The 22861-nt window shown below is 35.9% G+C and overlaps 1 protein-coding gene across 10 annotated transcripts in view; it reads left to right on the top strand.

Annotated features, from left to right (window-relative positions):
- The window catches only part of TENM1 (teneurin transmembrane protein 1), a 908801-nt gene that overhangs the window by 323453 nt on the left and 562487 nt on the right, over nt 1-22861 (top strand). The gene's annotated exons all lie outside the window — the stretch shown is intronic.

Below are 22861 nucleotides of genomic sequence, written 5' to 3'. Positions count from 1 at the left end.
TAGGTTAACATTTCCATGATTTATTTAATGAGATATTTTTACCTCATGCTTCATTATTATTTAATATTTATTGAACACTATCGACAGAGATGCTTGGAGAGGGAAAAGAAAGGAGTTTTTCAAGTCTAGTTTACACCAATTCTGAGAAAAAGTTTTGCTGTAGAATTGTGTCAAAGCCACTAATTCTGCCGATCATGAGTGGAACATGACTACCAGTGAGGTCAGACTACCAAAGAGGCCAAAATCTAGAAGCTAAGCAGATGGATAGAGACTAGACAGCATTAAAAAAATGGATGAAGGTCTTATTTGTAGGGAATAAATAGAAGGAAGTCTAGAAATTTAGTGACTTGTCCTCAGGGAAGCCAAGCAATATATAAAAATCTTAATGAGCAAGTCTGACATGTATCAGAGAAGGCCAATGGCAGAAATTTAGGTATTCTGGTAGTCACTAAATGTCAGGTTTGGTTCTCCTAGGAGTTGATGGGGCCAAATACAGCCAGGTTTCCACTCCTCAGAAGTACCAGAGTGAAGGCACTACGCACACTCCGGGAACTGTGGTTTTAGGCTAGGGAGATATAAGGAGGCGAAGACTTGGTTCCTGGAACTGGGATCATGGATGGGGCTTAATTGTAAAAGTGCAATACTGAAATACTAAGAGTTCAGAAGGTTAAAGCAAGTCCAGCAGCAAGGCTAATATGATTCTAGACACTTGAGTCACTTAGAGATTTTTTTATTATTCAAGTTGCTAATTAGTCCCAGTATCAGGGATGGGAGGAGGGAGCATAGAACACAAATATGGGGTCTTAGTGACACTGGCTGCTCATATTAGAAGAATATAGAGTCAAGTATCCTATCATTATCAGAGCAGGATTATAAGTGGTACAAATTTCCCTTTTCTAGCAATCTTTTGACTGAAAATGATAGAATTAGTCATGAGAACCACTTTGCTACATGAATTTGAATGTTTTCGTTTTCTTTCTTTCTATCTCACACACACACTGCTTGCACTCTCACAAATATCTGGATCCATAAGAAGAGAGCAGAGCTGGCCTTCCCTCTAGGGTGCTGTACACTCCCCCAACTGTATTCATCTTCCACTATGACTGACCTGGAACTCCTGCATTGGCCACTCCTTTGGGAAGAAAAAGAGATGGTTGCTGAATTGCTGCTTTGATAGAAATATATTCCAGATATTTCAGTATTTCAGGGAAGATACAGAAGGGGTAGCAAGTATCACTTTGTCTGGGGCTAGTCTTGTATAAAATTCTTAAGTAGGGGTGAAATCAATCTTTGCCTCTCTCCCACCTACCCTTTCATACACTTATTTCCAATTGGACAAGTCTACCAAATTATGTTCGAAGTCCTCTGCACGACAACAAATCTCCCAATCATTCAGTTTTAATCTACCTTTCTAACCTTATCACTCCATGATCTCCTATGCTGTCCTTCCACTTCAGACAAACAGACCTACTCAACATTCTGTGAATAACAGCATATTCCCACCAATGCTGCATTTGCTCTTACTGTTCCCTTTGACTAGAAACACCTCCCATTTTTATCATAGTTCTCTACTTACTGTGTTACTGGGAGCAAGTTACTTCACCTTCTGTAAACCTCAATTCCTTCATTATAAAATGTGAATAATAGTCCCTTTCTTGTTAGGGAGGGTTGTGAGAATTGAATGAGAAATGAATAAAAAGTGCATAGCACAGTGCCTGGAACATAGGATATGTTCAATCTCTAATTAGTTTTATAATCATATCTTAAGTATTCTATTTCTTTCATGAAGTCCCTTCTTGATATTATTTTATGAGCTTTGGGTCTATTTCAGCATTCCCTTTCACTTCTAAGAATTCCTAGTTAACTGTCACTCAATGATTATAGATAACTGTAATATTGTGATTTATAATAAGAAATATATATTTAATCTTCGTCACTTTCCTGGCACAGAGCTCCTAAAACCCTTGGAGTTTCCTAAGTGATGAGAGCTGTAAAGGTGTCTCTTGTTAGGTTAGTGATGGTTGTCACCTAAAGATGGAGACTGGTTGCCAAGAGAACCAACCCTGTGACTAAACAGTTGTAACTTTCAGTTCCACTCCCTTGAGTTCTGGGGAGGGGAGGAGGGCTGGAGATCGAGTGCAGTCACCAAAGACCAATGATTTAATTAATCATGCCTATGTAATAAAACCTCCATAAAACCCCAACAGTTTGGGATTTGGGGAGCTTCTAGGTTGGTGAATACGTGGAGGTGCTGGGAGAGGGCATAGAAGCTGTGCACCATTACTCCATACCTTGCCCTATGCACTCCTTCATCTGATTACTCCTGAGTTATATCCTTTTATAATATACCAATAATCTGGTAAATGAAATGTTTCTCTCAGTTCTGTAAGCCACTCTAGTAAATTCAGCCCAAGAAGAGGGTCTTAGGACCCTCTGATTTATAGCCAGTTGGTCACAGGTACAGGTAACAACTTGGACTTCCAACTGCCCTCTGAAGTCGAAAGAGTAGGAACTTAAAATCTATAACTAGTCCAGCAGAAGGATAGGTAACAACTTGGACTTGCGATCAGCATTCTAATTTGGAGGGGTTTTTTGCAACCTACAGTTTGTAGTCAGTTGGTCAGAAGCACAGGTCACTGGAGGAGGTCATAGGAACCTCCCTGTCTGTAGCTGGTACATCAGAATCACAGGTAAGCAGTTAGGGCTTGCAACTGCCCAACTGCCGGCCAAAGTGGGGAGGAGGACAGTTTTAACCTGTGGAATCTGACCTGTGGAATCTGATGCTATCTCAGGGTAGATAGGTGTCAGAATTGAGTTGAATTATCTGGCACCCAGTTGATTTCCTGGGAAGTGCTTCTTTGTGTGGGGACCCAACCCAACCACTACATTGGAATTGGTACCATAACCAATTTAATAATAAGAAGAAGAATAGTAATAATAGCAGCAAGTAGTTTTTGAGCTATTATTTTGTGCCAGGCACTATATTGAGCACTTAACATACATTATCACGTTCAGTCCTTACCACAGTTTTGTGAGGGACGCACATTCTCTGTCTTTCCAGGCACCAATTCTTCCTCATGTCTGTGAGGACACAGAGGACATGTCTGTAGCCTTAGTGACTAAATCAGTGGCTGTCATGTTATAGGAACTCAATGGAAGATTACTGGTTGAGGGAGTGAATGCTGTTCCCTTGTTGCTCAAACCCCAGCACCCACCCACCCTCCCACCATGGTGCTCTATCTAGGCTTCAACACCTGAGCTCATCCCTAGCTCCACCCCATTGTATCTTTCCAACATTAGATAACCTTGGGGGCCTTTTATTTCTGCTGGACAATTAACGAATTAATCCTGATAGGATGATAGTAGCAGATAATTACTGTGAGTATGTTAACGTGTCACCCCTCCTACATAGCATACTTTCATTTTAATGGAGCAATTTTGGATAAAATCCTTTAAGACAAAGGAATGAATCTTGAAGTTGAGAAAGCCAGTGTCAGTGCCAGACTGCACTTGTGTGGGTGGGGAGGAAGATGGTGATGCATATACCTCAGAAGTGACACCATATAGACAGCTGCCTGCTCCACCTATGTGTTGTGCCAGCTTTCATGAATAACGTTTATAATCCAGAGTTATGATCTATGGCAGTCCTTCCTTAGTTTTTTATTAGATTTGTGAATTCTCTAGAGCAAAACCTCAAGCCCATTTGGGCAAAGACCAATGGCTAAGCCTAATAAGATACATGGTGCTCCGAAATTAAATGAACTAGGATTTGAATTGAAGTTGTTTTCCAGATAAAATTTGTTCAAAATGTATTCTTATGAAATGTTTGTCTATGGTGCTTACAGTATGCCACATTGAATGTAATTTTTCTTTTGGTACTGGTAAAGGGAGTATGTAGTGAGACATCTCAGAGGAGGAGAAAAAAATATCTCTATACCCTTCTGTCATCTAGGAGGCGTTAGATGAACTCACCATGGTATATTCCATTTTGGTTGTTGATATCTTTAAGAGGTCATAAGAGTAGTCTTTAAAAATTGTGTTAAAAAAGGCATAAGTATATTACCATGGATTTTAAAAGGTTTGCTAATTTTACCTCTTTAAGATATATGCACATGATCTGCTTTTACACATAAATGATTGATATTGAGATTAATGGAGTTAGATTATTTTCAAATAACATGATGTCAGTTACCACAGAGAATGAAATTTGTGCTAAATGGCTTATGTCCTCATCTGGATGCTTAAGATGGATCTATTCAACAAATGTTTGATGAACACCAACTATGTACCGGAAACTGTGAAAGGTACTATGAGGAATGTAAAGGTTATTAATAAGAGAATATTTTTAATATATCCTCAGGCCAGATCTGGGGTTTCAGACATTTTTTTCCTACATAAGACTTCAAAAGAACTGCTTCCATTTGATTCCACTGATTTCTTTATCTTTCCTTACAATTATACCATATATTCTTGATTACTGTTATTTTGTAATACATTTTAAAATCGAGTAGCATAACACCTTCAACACTTTTCTTCTTTTTCAAGATTGTTCTGACTACTCTAAGTTCTGTGTTTTTCTACCTAAATTTTAAAATCAGTTTGTCAATTTGTACAAAAATCCCTTCTGTTATTTTGACTGGGCAGGCAATTTGGGGAGAATCAGTATCTTAATGATATAAATCTGTGAACATAGTGTATTTCTCCATTTATCTAAATACTGTTTCTCTCAGTAATGTTTCATAGTTTTAAGCATAGAGGTCTTGCATATTTTTGTTAATTTTTTTCTTAAATATTTTATGTTTTAGTTTATGACATAGTTACTGGCATTTCATATTTAATTTTCCAGTTTGCTACTAGTATGTAGTATAAATAAAACTGATATTAATATATTGATCATGAATCTTAAATTTACTTACTAGTTTCTAGTGGCTAATTTGTCAGCCCATAGGATTTTCTCTGTAGTCATGTCATTTGCAAATAAAAGCAGTTTTGCTTCCTTCTTTAAAATCTGTATCCCTTTTACTTTATATTTTTGCTTACCTTTTTGCATAGTCTAGGTCCTGTAGTACAATACTGACTAGAAGTGGTGAATCCGTGTATCTTTTCCTTGTTCCAGATCTTAGGAGAAAAATTGTTAAGCTTTCACTATTATGATAGTAACTATATTTTTTAATAGATGCCCTTTACAGGTTGAAAATTTCCCTTTTTAAAAATATTTTGCTGAAAGTTTTTTTTATCATAAATTGATATTAAATTTTGTCAAATATTCTTCTGCACTTTTTGAGGTGATCGTATGAATTTTATCTTTTATCCTCTCAGTAGTGTAAATAATATTTATTGGTCATCCCTGTGATAAACCCTATGTGGTTATGATGTATTAGCCTCCTTTATATGTTGCTTGATTACCTTTGGTAATAATATGTTGGAGTTCCCGTCATGGCGCAGTGGTTAACGAATCTAAGAACCATGAGGTTGTGGGTTCAATCCCTGGCCTTGCTCAGTGGGTTAAGGATCTGGCGTTGCTGTGAGATGTGGTGTAGGTTGCAGACACAGCTCAGATCCCGCGTTGCTATGGCTCTAGTGTAGACCAGTGGCTACAGCTCCTATTCGACCCCTAGCCTGGGAACCTCCATATGCCGTGGGATCGGCCCAAGAAATGGTAAAAAGACAAAAAAAAAAAAAAAAAAAAAGTTGACGATTTTGTATCTAGGTTTATGACATATTGATGCATAATTTTTTTTTCTTGTAATGTCCATTTCAAGTTTGGGTATTTGTGTTATATTGGCCTTGTAAAATGAATTGGGAATATTTCCCCCTCTATTTTCTGAGGTAGTCTAAGATGGTTATATTTATTTTAAAAATACTTGATAGGTAGATTTACCAGTAAAACTATCTGAGTAAAATTTTTCTGTTGAAATTGTTTTTAAAACTACAAGTTCAATGTCTTTAATAGATTTTGGGGTAATTGGATTTTCCCTTACTTCGTGTATAAGTTTGCTAATTTTTAAAAGAATTTGCCCATTTTATCTATGATGTTGCTTTTATTGCTCTAAAGCTGCCCCTAATTTTTTTTTTTTTATTATCTTCTTTAAAGTCAAAGGATCTGTAGTGATAACCCTCACTTCATTCCTGATTTGTCTTCGGCTTTATTTGGTGGTGGTAAAGAAATAGGTCAATCCCAAATAATATATACTTATGAATGTCCATCCTTTTAGATTCCATAACCATTGCTTCTTAAACTCCAGACATTTGTTTCTCCCTCTCTTTAATTATCTACCACTCCATCCTTCCCCAAATTCTACAATTGCCCAGAAAATACATTTTTTCATAAACTACTGCTATTTGCTTTCAACAAATTTTTTATTAGTAGGAAACAATCGATTACCTTAAGCCAAGCAAACATGTCACTTTGAACTTTAAGTTACAGTAAGTTTTCAGATTGTTTGAGGAACAAACAAAAATCTGGTGTTAGTGTAAATGCTTGAATTAATCATCCAGAGTTCATGGTTCTTAGAGATATTCTTCTAAATTCCTGGAGAGTAAAACGTAAAGGTATTTAGGAAGAATAAAATCTTAGCTTTAAATTACATAAATATCTTTAAAGATAGTCTTATACCATCTTTTAAAATTAAAAGACATATGTGTATATAACATGATATATATAATTCATATATATATACCTAAAATGGAGGGCATATGGACAATATATATCATTTATAGTTTCAGCATCTTAACTACTGTCATTTATTTGCATTTTCATTTGATCCTTTTTATTCACAGATTTAACTTAGTTATAAACAATACGATATATTTCTTTTTCACTTATGTTATAGTATATACATATTTTTAAGTCTTTACATAGTTTTCTTTGCCTTCACTTTTTTTCGTCTTTAGGGCTGCACCTGTGGCATATGGAGGTTTCCAGGCCAGGGGTCGAATCAGAGCTGTAGCTGCTGGCCTACACCATAGCCAGAGCAATGCCAGATCCAAGGCACATCTGCAACCTACACCACAGCTTACGGCAATGCTGGATCATTAACCCACTGAGCTAGGCCAGGGATTGAACCTGTGTCCTCATGGATACGAGTCAGATTTGTTTCTGCTGAGCCATGACAGGAACTCTGTCCTGCCTTCACTTTTAATGATGGCATAATAGTAAGTCAAGTGGTAGACCAAAATATATGTATTCCCCTACTTCAACTCACTGGATTTTCCTCCTGTTATTTCAGTTCTCTAAACAATACTGAAATGAACATCTTTATATATAAACTTTCTCTAATATTTTGTCTTTTTTAATTAGAATAGGTTCATATAAGTGAGATTATAATCAGGTGTTAAACAGGAAAGCAACCAGATTTTTTTAAAAAATTAGACTCACTACAGAGACTGTGACTATGAGTTTCCTATTGGAATTCCTTACATGTTGAGGATGATGATTAGTATTATTATCAGGGGGTCTTAATTTGGCTTACTTTAAAAAAATTCTTGAGAATGAGAGGTAAGGTATAGTGTAGCAAAAACATAGGAAAACTTAAGCCTTTCAAGATCATGGATTTATAAGGAATCCAGGTCTAGGGGAAGGATGTGGCGAAGGAATAGTGGGACAATTGCGCAGTTAAATCCATTGAAGAATAAGAAGACATGTAGTAGCTTAAGAAGGTCCACTGCTGAGACAGCTAACATATATCCCCTGGGAAGGCCCTTGTTTCATAGAGAAATCATTTAAATACTCTTTGTAAGAATCCAAAATTGAAAATTCTAAGATTGTTGGACATTATACTGTCTTGTATTCAGAGGGAAGCATGTATAAGAGATTGTCTAAAAGAGCAATGATGAAGTAAACCCTAGGACAGCAGTCTTGACTCTTGAAAGAGTCCCAGAGGCTTTCAGATTCTTCCTTAGCATAAGGCTTAAATATTATATGAAAGTGACAACTCCATTTCATTTCTTAATTAAGAGGAGATAGGGGAGTTCTCATCATGGCTCAGTGGGTTAAGGACTCAGCATTGCCATAAGCTGTGGCGTAGGCTGCAGATGTGGCTCAGATCCAGTGTTGCAGTGGCTGTGGTGTAGGCCTCAGCTGCAGCTCAGATTTGACTCCTAACCTGGGAACTTCCATGTGCCGCAGGTATGGCCGAAAAAGAAAAGAAAAAAAAGAGGAGAAAGATCACCCTGACCATCATGTTCAGAAAGATCTTGAAACAGTTGAAAAGTATATTCTGTGATACCATTGGGCTAGATCTTCCCAAAGAAACTGTATACCTTAATATTTTATTTTCACTGATTGAAACATCTCAGGTCAAGGAAAAGGTAATATAAGAAATAAAACATGAAAGAACTCTTTATTTAACATATATCCCTTTATCTGATTTTGAATAGAGCTATTATTAGTATTATTATTTTAAAAAAGAATAGTGACCACCTCTCCTTATATTTGCTCCATGTGCTAGCTTGTCCACCATTCTTTCTAGTCTGTGTCTGCCTGTTGGTTAGAAACTGCAAACTTTTAATTACCAGATCTCCTCCCACCACTGGCATTGCAGCTCAGTATACATGATGTGCCACATTTAATTTTTCATGCTTTTAAAAATAATGTTTGAGTTGTGATGTTGTGTAGAAATGTCAGGGCTACTGACTTGTCCAACTCATCATGTTGTGCTTCAGTGACTACCTCCCAAACATTAATTACATTGCAGAGACCACATCTATTGTTTTTTTTTTCCCCTTTAAACTATGAATTTTGAATTGCTTTAAAAATTAAATGCAGCTAATTAGTGTTTGTAATATTCTCTTAATTAAACACAGTTGGAGGTCCAGGCTACATATTATATGAAAAACACTGATAGTGTTGCCAAAAGATAGCCCATACCCAGTTCATTTTCTGTGACAAGGAGTTTGTAAATGATTACAGCTCGTGCCACATTTGTCAACCTATGTGTATTCTGATGTCAAGATAACTTGGAGATATAAATGACTACTTATCTCTAAGCATAGTGGATGTCACCCATGTGTTATTCACACTTGCCCAGGAGTAAATGCTTTAAGGTGACACTGCATCAAAGAAAGGTAGTGGGCCTAGAGGGTGACTCACAGGTCTTTGCGTTGATAATGGTGTTTTTTATAAATTCAGTAAGATTGGATAATCAGATGCCCTGCTTAATCAAATAATATGTTTTGTACCACTTCTGAGGAATGAGAATTTATTAGACTATATTTAAATGTAAAACTTCAATTAATGGCACTTTGAATATTCAGAAGGCACTTCCAGTTGAGGCTCTTCTTCAGGGTCATCATTAGAATTATCTATTATAGTACTGGCTGGAGCCTCAATCAGTAGAGATTTCTTGCTGACAGAATGCACCAACACAGAGTCTTGACTATAATTCACATGCTTTATTGAAGACAAAAGGGTCAGAGTCAGTTACTGTGGGCATTTTTAACCTCAAATATTTGAAATAGACACCAAATGAGACTCAGTAGGAAAAAAAAAATTCTAGAAATACCATTTCATTCTCGGTAACTTGAGGCCAATAGCTTCTTCAGGTCTCCTATAGTGTTGACAGAGATGGAAAAGAGCCCTAGCTTTGTATCACTGAATTCTACTAGAGGAATTTTATATAAGCGCATGGACACTGCAATTCATAGAGAGTTCCAAATTCTTAACCTATTTAGCAATGTTAATTCTTATGTTTAAGCAACCAGTGATGTAACACTGAATCCCTCTGAGACTACAGAGGGGAAAAAAAATTAGCTATCTAGAGATGAACTCAATTCTCACTTTATTAAATCCATGGAAGACATTTCATGGGGATTCAGACCAGTCCTGTCTCTGCCCTAAGGCTTAAGGAATCATATCCAGCTAGAATTCAGCCCTGTAAAGTCAGTGGTTGCTGGAATATTTTGATGTTAGAGACAGAAAGGAAAGCACTCTCTAGTCACAGGATATCTTCATAATGGTATTCTTTGGGGCTTAAATTTTAAAACTAGAAATTAATATCTTTAGTCAAAGATGCTGAATTTCCAAATGACCTCTGTGAAAATGAACTTTTTCTAGGACGGAATAACTCATTTAGTTCCAGTTAGTCATTAATCACTTTGTATAAGTTGTTGACAGGTAAACATCTGGAAAAGACATGAGAGAAGGGGATATAGAGACAGATCAAGCAATCTTTAATGAAGGAGAGGAAAGAGGGAAAGACTTAGAATAGGAATAAGAGTAAGGTGCTACAGTAGGGCCTTTTATTTAGTCTGGGAGCAGTAAAAAGCTATTAGAATTCTGAAGAAGATAGGAGTGGAATTTTATAAGTGTGTACATGTTTGCGTGTGTGTGTGCACACACAAGTATACATGCACACGTATACATGATCAAGAGAGAAAAACTACCTACTGATTGAAATCTATGAGAATCGGTAAATTATTATTTAAGAGCACTGTTATTCCTTAGTTTTCATTATCTGGAATCCCTTCTTTTTCTTGATGTGATTTAATGACTCTGTCAAATCTTCATATAACTTCTTGCATACATTGTCCGCTTTTCAACATTTTGCTCCATTTTAAGCAGTCTGATTCAGTGAGTGCATATTATGTGTTGCCAGAGTTTGGGTAGTTGACTTTCTCAGCCAAATCTACTTATTCATGATTCATGAAATGAGATGTATTTATATATGTGTACATTTCAAACAGTTATGTTAGGCATTTTACTTGCTTCTGAGATACATGGAATTAAGTAAGCCACCATACCTCTTTAAGCTTCTGTTTTCACACCTATAATAGGAAGAATAAGGTGATGATGATATTAATGACAATGATAATGGCAGCTACCAATGAGGAATGAGTCCTTATTGTATTCCTCACACTAGAATATGAACTTCACATACATAATTTTTTTTTTTTTTTTGTCCACACCTGCAGCATATGGAAGTTCCCAGGCCAGCGATCAAATCCTAGCTGTAGCTATGACTTGTGCCACAGCTCCGGCAACACCAGATCCTTAACCTGCTTCTCCACAGCAGGAACTCCTTCACATACGTAATTTTCTTCCTTTCTTTCTTTCTTTTTTTTTTTGGTTTTTGTTTGTTTGTTTGTTTTAGGGCCATACCCACGGTATATGGAGGTTCCCAGGCTAGGGGTCTAATCAGAGCTGTAGTCGCCAGCCTACACCAGAGCCACAGCAACGTGGGATCCAAGCTGCATCTGCAACCTACACCACAGTTCATGGTAATGCCAGATCGTTAACCCACTGAGAGAGGCCAGGGATCGAACCCGCAACCTCATGGTTCCTAGTCGGATTCGTTAACCACTGAGCCACTATGGGAACTCCATATATAATTTTAAAATAGTGTAATATTATCTTTCTCATTATAATATTGGAATGTGTTCATTGTAAGAAAAAAGGCAATAGAAAGAAAATGATAAAAATTTGCCTTCAGTACTGTCATCTAATAATCAACCTGAGAATTCTACCATGTATCTGTTGTTGATACCTTAATGTTGTATATACTTTCAAACCTTTTTTTTATAAAATACATCCAGCGTATATTTTTGATATTTGATATTCTCACATCAACATCGCAAGGTATATATGTTGTTATTCTAATTTTATAGATGAGAAAACATAAAGTGAATGGAAGAGCTGTTAGTAGAACCCAGGTCTCTCTGCTTGAAAAGCTTTCTCCAATATGTTTTGTCTTATTCTGCTGTAATAGAGCTATTTAAGGATAAACTCTTCTCTTTTGCCAAGTAGATGTCTGCACTTAAAAGGAACTCAAAATATTTCATTTCATTTCTTCCTCTGTACAAAACTTGTCAGTAAGGAGTCATCTACATGTAAGACAAGTTTTATCAAATGAAAAAGATTGACCGTACTATGTGGAGAACTAAGTCATCCAAAGTTACAGTGATATTTCTGGTAAAGACCCATATCTCACTCAGTGAACCTCTTCACTTAAATCGAAGATATTTTCCCTGAGAATTTCTATTAAACTGATAGCGAAGTTTCTTATAGCAGATAAACTAAAATTTTCTTGTTCTTAAACATCTACAGAGATATCTTCTTCACATATTCCACAGTCCCCTGCTCTACAGCATCTCTCTTCCTTCTTAAAGAAGAGGTGGACTCATTTGCAATGATTAGATCCTTTGTACCAAACTAAGGTCTACTTGAAGGTTTTAAAACCCACCAGGGCAAAAAGGGCAAAGATACTATTCTGCATATGAGCCCTTCCTTAGTTACTTCCTTAGTTGCCCCACCCCCCCTTTTTTTCTTTTTGTCTTTTCTAGGGTCCCACACACGGCATATGGAGGTTCCTAGGCTAGGGGTTGAATCGGAGCTGTAGCTGCCGGCCTATGCCACAGCCACAACAATGCGGAATACAAGCTGCATCTGAGACCTACACCACAGCTTACGGCAACACCGGATCCTTAACCCACTGAGCGAGGCCAGGAATCGAACCCACAACCTCATGATTTCTAGTCAGATTCATTAAGCACTGAGCCACGATGGGGATTCCAGCCCTACTCTTTTAGTATTCTTGGTTGCTTCCTGGTTTAACTTTCATTTTCTTCCCTGGGAATTACTTTCATTTTCTGAAGTTATGAATCCTCCTTCTCTAGCCAGAGATAAACCTAAAGCTCAGCTGTATCCCCACTTTCCTTGAACTGATGGGGAACCTAGATGACAACCTAGAGTACTTCTCTATAGTGTATAATCTGGATACTTTGTATTCACAAATGGGTCAAGCATATTGCATTCAGTGTTCCATCAAGTCATGCCAAGTCCATGTTCTCACGGGTTTAGATTTCAAAAGAAAGGGCTAGGAGGTTGTGCATTTCCTGGCATGGGGTATACCTCTTAGTGAAATGAAAGACACTTTGCAGACCAGAAGCTGGCATGAAACATAACTTTGATTTCATCAACAAGCCTGCCATATGTCACAGAATTCTACTGCTTCCTCCCTGTTATTTCATCCGAGTGCCTCTTTCCTGCACATGTTGCAGGAAAGTAAAATGGATAGTACAATTAATTGATGTAAATAACTTGAATTCAATTGGGCCTATGTTAGTTATTTGCTAAATTAATAGTATTCTGAGTCCGATACTCTTTATGGGAGGTAACATGTTATAGTGAAAAGAGCACCGGACTAGTAATAATGAAGCCTGGGTTTTTGTCCAAAGTCTGCTACTGCCTTGCTGTGTTTTGCAAATATTTGAGGCTCTGTTTTCTTATCTGAAAATAGGAATAATGATATCCTGCCAATGTGCTATGTCAGAGGGGTGTAAGCATAAAAATTATAATTCCGTATGTGAAATTTAAAAGTTGAAAATGTCTAAAGTGCTCAGCAAAGGGTGAGGTCCTCTTAATATGTGCCTTCTTATGAATGACCAAATAGCCATACATCTATATGAATGTGGACAGGGAAAGCAGAAAAGGAAAAGCAGTAAAAATTTTAAGTTTTCCATCCAAATCTTGTCATTCCTAATATTCTGATGAAAGAGTAATACATCCTTTAGTGTAGATAATAGGGAAAATATAAAGGATATAAAAATCATTCATGGTCACAAAACACAGAGATAATTGCCATTAGTATTTTTATGTATTTCCTTTCAGCTTTTAATTTTTAAAAAGTAATTGGTAGTCAACCTCTGTATGAAGAGTACTGCTTTTCTGATTAAAAATTAATAGAAGTTAATTATAGAAAATTTAATAAAATGTTATCTATAATCACTCCCTCTTCCCATGAAACTAGTTTTAACAACTTTTCACTATTAATTTCAGTGTTATATCTCTTACTTTTTCCCTTTAACACTGTATTCTAGTGTTTTCCTAAATTATTAAAAAATTATCTGAAATTATTGTACTGTTTAGTATATAAACTTCTAAACATATGTCGAAGTAGAGAGCATGCTCGAATGAACCCAACATTTAGCCATCACATAACCTCAATGACTTTCAACTCATGGACAGTCTTGCCTTGTCCTCATTCATTTCCATCTCTTGCCCACCTAGGTTTTTCTGAAGTAAATCCAAGATATATTATTTCATCTTTAACCTAACTTGATACCATATTATTATGATGATACCGTATTGCACCTTAAAAATACACAATAAACAATAAATCTTTAATATCATCAGATATGCTGTACATTTTCAGATTTTTCAGACTATCTCATAAATGTATGTGTAGTTTTTTCATTTCCTTGTTCAAATGGGAAGCCTAATAAAATGTACACATTACAATTTATAGCTATGACTCCTAAATCTCTTTCAATCCCTGTATTTCCATTCCTGCTATTTTTTTCCTTGCAATTTATTTATTGAGGATACTCGATCATGTTTTCCTCCAAGTTTCTCTCATTCTTAATTTTGCTATTTGTATTCCTACTGCCTTATTTGGGTATGTTTCTTTGTCTCTAGTACTACCAATAAAATGGATTTAGGTCTAGACTAGTATTAGCTAATATAAATATAATGCAGAACACTTAGGTATTTTTTTAAATTTGGGGAGCCACATTGAAAAAGGAAAAAAAACAGGTGAAATTAATTTTAATAATATATTTTACTTAACCCAATATATGCAATTTTCATATCAATGTATATATATAATCAATATGAAATAATGAAGTATTTAAAATTGTTTTTCTTATATTACATCTTTGAAATACTAAGTAAAAAAGCCACAAATCTCTAATGTGTAACACTTTAATAAAGTCCTGCCATTAAAAGATCAGTGATTTGGGCTGGATTTCTGGCTGTGGCCTACTGAGGATCTACAAAACCACTTCCTAAAACACCTATAAGCTATAAAGCTCTACAAGTTGACAAAAACAACCATTTAAGCACTCTGGAAATCAACCAAAGGCCTACAACAATCCAAGGGCAAAGAAAAATATCTATAAACTCTCTCTGAATATCTCCAGATGTTGTAGTTAACATAGGAGACTTCAGAGCAACTATTATAAATATGTTCAAAGAAGAAAAAGAAAACATAAATAAAGACTTAATGGAAATTATGGCAAAAATAAACTAGTGATTTTCAAGAAGGAAGTACAAATATAAAAAGAACCCAGTGGAAATAATTGAAATGAAAAATTCACTAGAGGGACTCAATAGCAGACTCAAGATGACAAAAGAACCAGTAAGTTAAAAAATCATCCAATCTGAAGAACAGAGAGTTAAAAGATCAAAGAAAAATGAACAGAACTTCAGGGACATGAAGGACATCATCAAAAATACACCCAAAATAAAAAAGAATACCAACATATGCATAATATGAGTCCCAGAAGAAAGGTGAAAAAGAAAGGGGTGACAAAACATGCTTAACAAAAATATTAGCAAATTTAACACAATAACATTTTAAAAGGACATGAAAGACTGATACGTGTTCCAACATGTATGGATAAGACCATTATGAAAGCATTGTGAGGAGTTCCCATCGTGGCTCAGTGGTTAACGAATCCGACTAGGAACCATGAGGTTGCAGGTTCGATCCCTGGCCTTGCTCAGTGGTTTAAGGATCTGGCATTGACGTGAGCTGTGGTGTAGGTCTCAGGTGTGCCTCGGATCCCGCGTTGCTGTGGCTGTGGTGTAGGTCAGCGGCTACAGCTCTGATTAGACCCCTAGCCTGGGAACCTCCATATGCCACAGGTATGGCCCTAAAGAGAAAAAAAAAAAAAAAAAAAAAGAAAGAAAAGAAAAACACAAAAGCATTGTGAAAGAAGCCAGATGCAAAAGGCCACACATTGTGTGATTCCATTTGTAGATGTAACAACCCTGTAAGTTTCATAGCATTAATGATATTAGGTATTTGCACTAATTTACAAAGAAGAAAAGAGTGGCATATTACACTTTGTCATAAAGGTGGGGTCTTGGACCTATATTTTAGGATTCTCTCATTGGGCGCTTTCTAATATAGCCTGCTGCCTTTCACATAGCATTTGCCCAAAGGAGCAAAATGCTTGGTGCAAAACTCAGCAGTCATTATTAACCCCTGTATCCACCTCTACAATTAAGTCACTAAAGGGTCTACATCTTTGTAGTATATGTTATGTTAACTTGATTAGCTCTTTTTCCAACCAATTTTTAACATAATTGAAAATGAGGTTCAAGCAGTAAAAAGTGAAAATGTTTCTTCTCCCAGTTGTTTTACATGAAATTGAGAGGATTACCGGTAAAGTACAAATTTCACTGAACTAATATAGAAGATTGATGGCAATAGAGAGCTATGATTAATAGTTGCTTCTTGCAAACTATGGAAGAAGGTGATATCTCTGGTTGTTCAATACCATATTTAAAGCCTGTTACTTTTCAAGATACTGTATTAAATTTGATGCTACATTTTGACTAAGTATGTTAATGCTAAATTTACTATGAAATTTACAAAACCCCAATGGATTTCATTGTGAGAAACATGAATTGAATATGATTGTTTACTTGGGGAAATAAGCAATTATTGTTTTCCTCCAAAGAGTATAAAAAGGCTTTTATACATTGAATTACCTTCAATTTTTTTGAAGATTGTTCCCCATATTAAGTGTTTAGTTGATTTACATGATCTACCACAAAGGATATTGAGAAGTTATAAAAGAAAAAGAATTTGAAATTACTTTAGAAATATGTTGGAGTTCCAAAAGAGATAGTGTAATGGAGATAGATGTCATTGCAACTCAGAGATGTATTTTTATTTTCAAATTACTAAGGTATAGAGATGTGCTAAGTACTTATACAGAATTTTCAAGAAAATCCCTGCCTCAATGAATTTGAAATATGAACTAGAGATTCTGGGTCCTCATTTTGGCACACACTAGGCTGTCGCCATTTATCTAATGGGATATTATGAAGTAACAAATCTTTAAAATTATGATATACATTGTTCCAATTCCCAAGAACTTTGCCCAAATGAATGAGTGTGTGTGTGTGTGTGTGTGTGTGTGTGTGTGTGTGTGTGTTGTATGGGGGAGTTTTGGAGCTTCAATTCCCTAGGCAGCAATGAAGAATATGAAATGAGATTATGTGTCCAAAGTAATTGGCCTAGAATTCTAGATGTTTTTCTTTTAAAATCATTTTCCGTATTAGTGTTTTTACGGAGTCTGACAACGAGACCATCTTTTCCACTCACTAATTCTTCTCTCTCTGCACTTATTTTGTGTGATTTAGTATCCATAGCCATAAAAAGGTTTAATTTTTATCCAAAAATAATGAGAAAAAAATAGACATAAGCAGCCAGGAAAAAAAAAAAAAAAAAGAAAAGAAAACAGCAAAAAACAAAAAAACCATCTACAAAAAGAGATGCGAGATTAATTAATCATCACTATTTAGTTGTGGAATTAAATGACTTCCATTTTTCTTTTTCAAAATGGCCTAAAGAGCCTGCCGAGGGAATCTACTGTGTCTGTTCTCACAACTGAGTCAAATTAGTTTTGGAGGAATATTTTTCAAAGAGGGATCTTTCATCCTTCCATTGTAAGATTTTAAAAGCACTTATAGAACAATTAGGTTAAACAAACTCATGTGAACCAGTGTGGTAAACGGAATTTTATTTCAACTATTGAATGTCATCTCTTTGATACAGTAGAATATCTAGGTAGTGCAAAAGTAGTCTACTTCAATAGCTATCATTTCCTGGCCTGGAATTCCCATATTCAGTACATAAAATTCTCAGCCTATTTCCTGAAAAATGATGATTTACTTCTCTTTTTATTTACTAAAATGTTATGGTAGTATCCATGAGACACCAAAATACCTGGGCAGTTCCATGATAAAAGCAAAAGTAGTAGTTGAGGTTTTATGTGCCTATCTAGGCTCGCATGATACAAAAATTGACAGTTTGTTTTTAATAATAGAATTCGGTCAAATTACAATTTGTTGGTGTATAATTAAATGAAGTCAGTCAAACAGCTGCTAAGTAATTAGATACTAACAAACTGTTTTCAGAAAAAAAGTCTTGGTTTTTAGTTGTCATATCTTTCTAAAGTGACTGATTTCTCTCCAGCCAGTGATCATGCTTTCCTTTTAGTGTAATGTTCATTCATCTAAAAAGGACAAAAATAAAAAGGGCAAACAACACACTATGAAAGATAGTTTCAGCAAATATTATAAAGGCTTAATTTATTTGCCATATTGTACCAATAAAGTTTAATTTTTAAAAAACTCACTAAGGTTCCCCAGTAGATAAATGCACAAAAGCCATAAATAGTTCATGAGAGGAAACAGAACTGCAAACACATGCAGAGAAAATATTCAGCCTCACTAATAATCAAGGAAATGAAAACTAAAAGAAGAAGATATCTTTAATGTACTTATTTCAAATGGACATTAAAAAGTAATACTCAAAGTTGACAAGGATACAGTGAAAGGAGTGCTGTCCCACACATTGCTAATAGCAGTGTAAATCATTACAGTCCCTCAAAGATGCAAAAATGTTCAAAACTTTTGGCTCATTAATTGAAATTCTTGGAATCTACCCTAAGAAAATAATAAAAAATATTGAAGATGTTCATGTTATCTTTCTATGACTTTAGTTATAATACTTGTAAATAGAAAGTGAAGAATATAAATACCCAATAATAGGAGAATGGGTGTGTAAATTACTGTACACCAGTACTAAAACTGCTTTTAAAAATGATGGTTACAGAACTTCTACAGAAACAAACATGCAAAGAAATCTAGACTAAAGGAAACAACACGAAAAATATATGTATATATTGTGACTGAAAAGAAATGGGCCAGAATGACAGCGGTCACACTTACAGGCTGGAAGGATTATGGGGGAGATTTTCCCCTACATTTTGTAAAGATTCAAGTGATTATGTCACTTGTAAAGCTTTTTACCTTCCTATAACAGTTTACTACTTAAGGGTTTCCTTAAGATGAACAAAGAGGGAGTTCCCTGTTGGCCTAGTGGTTAAAGGATCCAGCATAGTCACTGCTGTGGCTCTGGTTGCTGCTGTGGCTTGGGTTTAATCCCTGACCTAGGAACATTTGCATGCCATGAGCATGACCAGGAAACCAAAACCAAAACGAACCAAACAAACAAAAAAGCAAAGAGGAGTTCCCATCCTGGCTCAGTGGTTAACAAATCTGACTAGGAACCATGAGGTTGTGGCCTTGCTCAGTGGGTTAAGGACGCGGCATTGCCATGAGCTGTGGAGTAGGTCACAGACGCGTCTCTATGCTGTGGCTCTGGCGTAGGCTGGCAGCCGCAGCTCCGATTGGACCTCTAGCCTGGGAACCTCCATATGCCCCAGGAGTGGCCCTAGAAAAAGGCAAAAAGAAAAAAACAAAGAAAGGTGAGAGAAGAATAAGCCAAGAGTTCACATTCATTTCTTAAGCCCAGTGTTTTCTGAATCAGTTAACTGCATTAAAATAAAAAGTCCGTATCAAGCAGACATTATTGTAATAATTCCAAGGAGTACTATCCCCATTTGCTAGCTATTCTCCATATACTTGGTGGCCTCATTTCCTGTCTGCTATGCTATGAAGACCTGTTCCTCTTGGACAATGTGCTATGTACCCTTTACTTGCTTTTTCTAGGGCAGAAGGAGTCTTTTTGGTGAAAGCCCCAACATATAAACAGTTACGAGGAGTAGGACAGTTCTGTTTTCCATTTTGAGAGGGCAACACATATGATTAAGAACAAGATATATGGAAAGAAAATAATACAATAGAGAAAAAGGAAGGGGGGTTATCCTCAATGCATAGATGTATACACAGATCTGCAAATTCAAAAACAATATTTTAAACTACCCTATAATAGGTTGGAATGAAAGTGAAACGTTGGGAAGAAGGAGGGGAAAGGAAGGAAAGGTAGCCAGCCAAGGGGAGGGTGAGTGATGAAGAATGTATACTTGGCTTTGTATATACCCACCATGTTTTTGGCCAGTCATGCTAAGCTTCCCTTCAATTTCACATACAATCATGGGATTTTAGAACTTGAAGAGCTCTTTGATATAATCTAATCTATTTATAACTATTTATAAACTAATTATATAGTTTATAATTAGATAAACTAGAGACCCTGAGAGAGGGAAGGTGATGAACCTTAGGTCACTCTTCCAGGTGTTCTTCTGAAAGATAAAGTGGAATAGTGATTAAGAGTGTGGCCTTTGGAGACAGATTGTATGAATTGAATCCTCAGCTCTACTGCTTACTAGCTATGCAACCTTGGGCAAGTCACTTCACTGCTCTGTTCCTTAGTTTTCTTTATAAAATGGAGATAAAAGTGGTACCTACCTTATAGGGTGCCATAAGAATTATTGGAGTTAATGTATGAGAAGCATTTGCAAAGTTAATATAAGAAAAGCATTTGCAACAGTGACTAGTAGGCCTGATACCTGGTAATTGTCATGAGTTAGCTGCCAGTGGGCTACTAATGCTTTTGTTGTTATGATTTTCCTGCCATTTCAAGACTGGTAATTTCCACATATTATGTTGTCTCTCCATAGCTCTTATGGTGACTAAAGAAATAAACATAAACCTCATGGGTCTCCTCTGAAATCACCTTGGAGTTTATCTTGTTAGCAAGCAGAAAGTGGGAAACACAAGGGTAAACCACAGGTGGTGACATTTGAATTTATACTATAAGATCTGTCTGAATAGATCTTCTGCGGTAGCAAAGATAATAGACTTTTTTTTTTGACTCTGTTACATAGCATCATGTGTTTTACCTACACAATTGCTTTAAAAAAAACCATCATTATAAAAATAATAGAGAAATTAAAAATTGTTTTGAAGTGAATTGCATTGTACATACATTTGGTTTTTGTATGAATTGACAGTATCATCATGCCTAAATGATAGGATGCACTAAATGTGCAAGATGATAGGCACTGAGTGAAAAAGTCAATTAGGCAAATATGAGCCTTTACCTTAGAGTATTTAAAACAACATCTTTGCAGAATTTCTATGCTTTCACACTGTTACATTTAAAATATTAATTTCTTAATGTTTTAACATTTTTAATTTTTCAATGAGTGAAGTAGTTGTGACTGATGTCAAGTTCTGTCTCTTAAGAACTTGGTAAATCTCACAATTATACACTTTCTAAGCTCTAGGCACACAGTTATCTATACCTTTGTATCATGAGAGACTGGAATGTATCTTCTGCCACCTGGGTCCACTGACACAGATATTTAAGATAGGAAGTTGTGGTTGAGGGTCAGGCAGCAAGGAAGGACTATTTTTTCTTGTGTGTGTGTGTCTGTATGTGTGTTTAAAATGTGTTTGTTTGTTTTACCAATTTGTGGTGTAAAGGAAGGTTGTTTCCAAGGGATAATCAATAACTTTGACTAGATGTGATATTCCTAGCTGACTATACTTCAAGAATGGTTCAAAATGGCTATAGGAATCCCTCTCTCCCCCCATCTCCCTCCAGTTTTCATGTTGCAAATACACATACTGAGGGAAAGGAGAAGGTCTAGATTTCCATTCATTAAAAATAGAGGTGATTTTAACATGACAAATCATAGTAGCCAAAACACAACATTAGGAATTAGAAGTGAGATATTATTTTTCATTTTTTAAATTTAACTTGTCAGGTTTGAGTGGTATAAACTAAGGCTTAAGAAGGAGCATTATTTTGGCCATACCTCTGCTATGTTAATCCAGACAGAGTGAACCAAAGACTTCATTGAAAGAGCAAGTGAGAGATGGGAAGTGTGCTTTAGAAAATAAAACAATAACTATTTATCTCCATATTATAACATTTTCTAAGCATTTTATATTTATTTTTAATTATAAGTTCCTTGATTGACATTTTTGCATTGTCATTGACTTTATGTGGAGAATAGCTCTCTACACCTGTTTGGTAAACTTTCATTTTTTTTTTTTTTTTTAGAACTGTACCTGCAATATATGGAAGTTCCCAGGCTAGGGGTTGAATTGGAGCTGTAGCTGTCAACCTACGCCACAGCCACGCCAAATCTGAGCCATGTCTGTGACCTACACCAAAGCTCATGGCAACACCAGATTCTTAACACACTGAGTGAGGCCAGCCAGGGATCAAACCCTTGTCCTCATGGATGCTAGTTGGGTTCTTAATCCACTAAGCCACAATAGGAACTCCTAAACTTTCACTCTTTAATGAAGAACTGTATGTGTTAGTCAAAATGAAGTGAAATTAATTTTATTGATGCCCTCTTTCTGGGTGAAATCCCAGTCTAGAGCTGCAAGTGTGTGTCTCTCAAAGTCTGCTATTGGTACATTTTTTTCACTTTGTACTGTTTTTTATCAAATCAAGGCCTAAAGTCCAGACAAAGTGTCTACCTTCTGAAGACCATGCTATGGGAACTTATTAAAAAAGAGATTAAAGCTGGAAATTCTAAAAAATGATATATTGTTCATGATTGAGAAGCCATCATCTAGATGTCTGTAGCTTTCTTTAAAAATACATATAGTGAAGAGCTGAAAAAAAAGGAATTATTTTCACTGCAAAATAAAATCATAGCATTATTTGGTTTCAAGCTAGGTTTCTTTAACATTGTGTGAAAGGACCAAGTTGCAAAGTTGCAATAGTGGATGAAAAGGATGGTAAAATAACATAAAGAATGAAAATAAGAACATTTTTACAAGGCTTTAAACTTTTCAGAAGACTTTGACATCTCAGATGGAGTTTGAGCTTCTCAAACTGCTCTGTGCTAAGTAAGGGGGATAATGCCTCTACTGGTCTTAAGAGCCTTAGTGGCTCCGAGCTCAGCATTCTGTGGGGAAGGGGGGTTCTTTCAATGATTTATCATGAAGTTTTAAATTTCTATTTCTAAACCCTATTTAAATCCTGCTGTTCCTACACCAGTATACTCACCAGAAGTGTTGTTTATATCCTCTCGGTACTATGAAGAACAAAAATTTACCACTACCTAACTCGTTAAA

The sequence above is a fragment of the Sus scrofa genome, chromosome X (assembly GCF_054392235.1).
Source record: "Sus scrofa isolate SSC_HxYL_T2T_F1_AM1 chromosome X, Sscrofa_HxYL_maternal_Yorkshire_Landrace_v2.0, whole genome shotgun sequence".
NCBI lineage: Eukaryota > Metazoa > Chordata > Mammalia > Artiodactyla > Suidae > Sus > Sus scrofa.
Note: the sequence above shows the minus strand (reverse complement) of the source record. Positions and strands in the feature narration are given on the sequence as shown.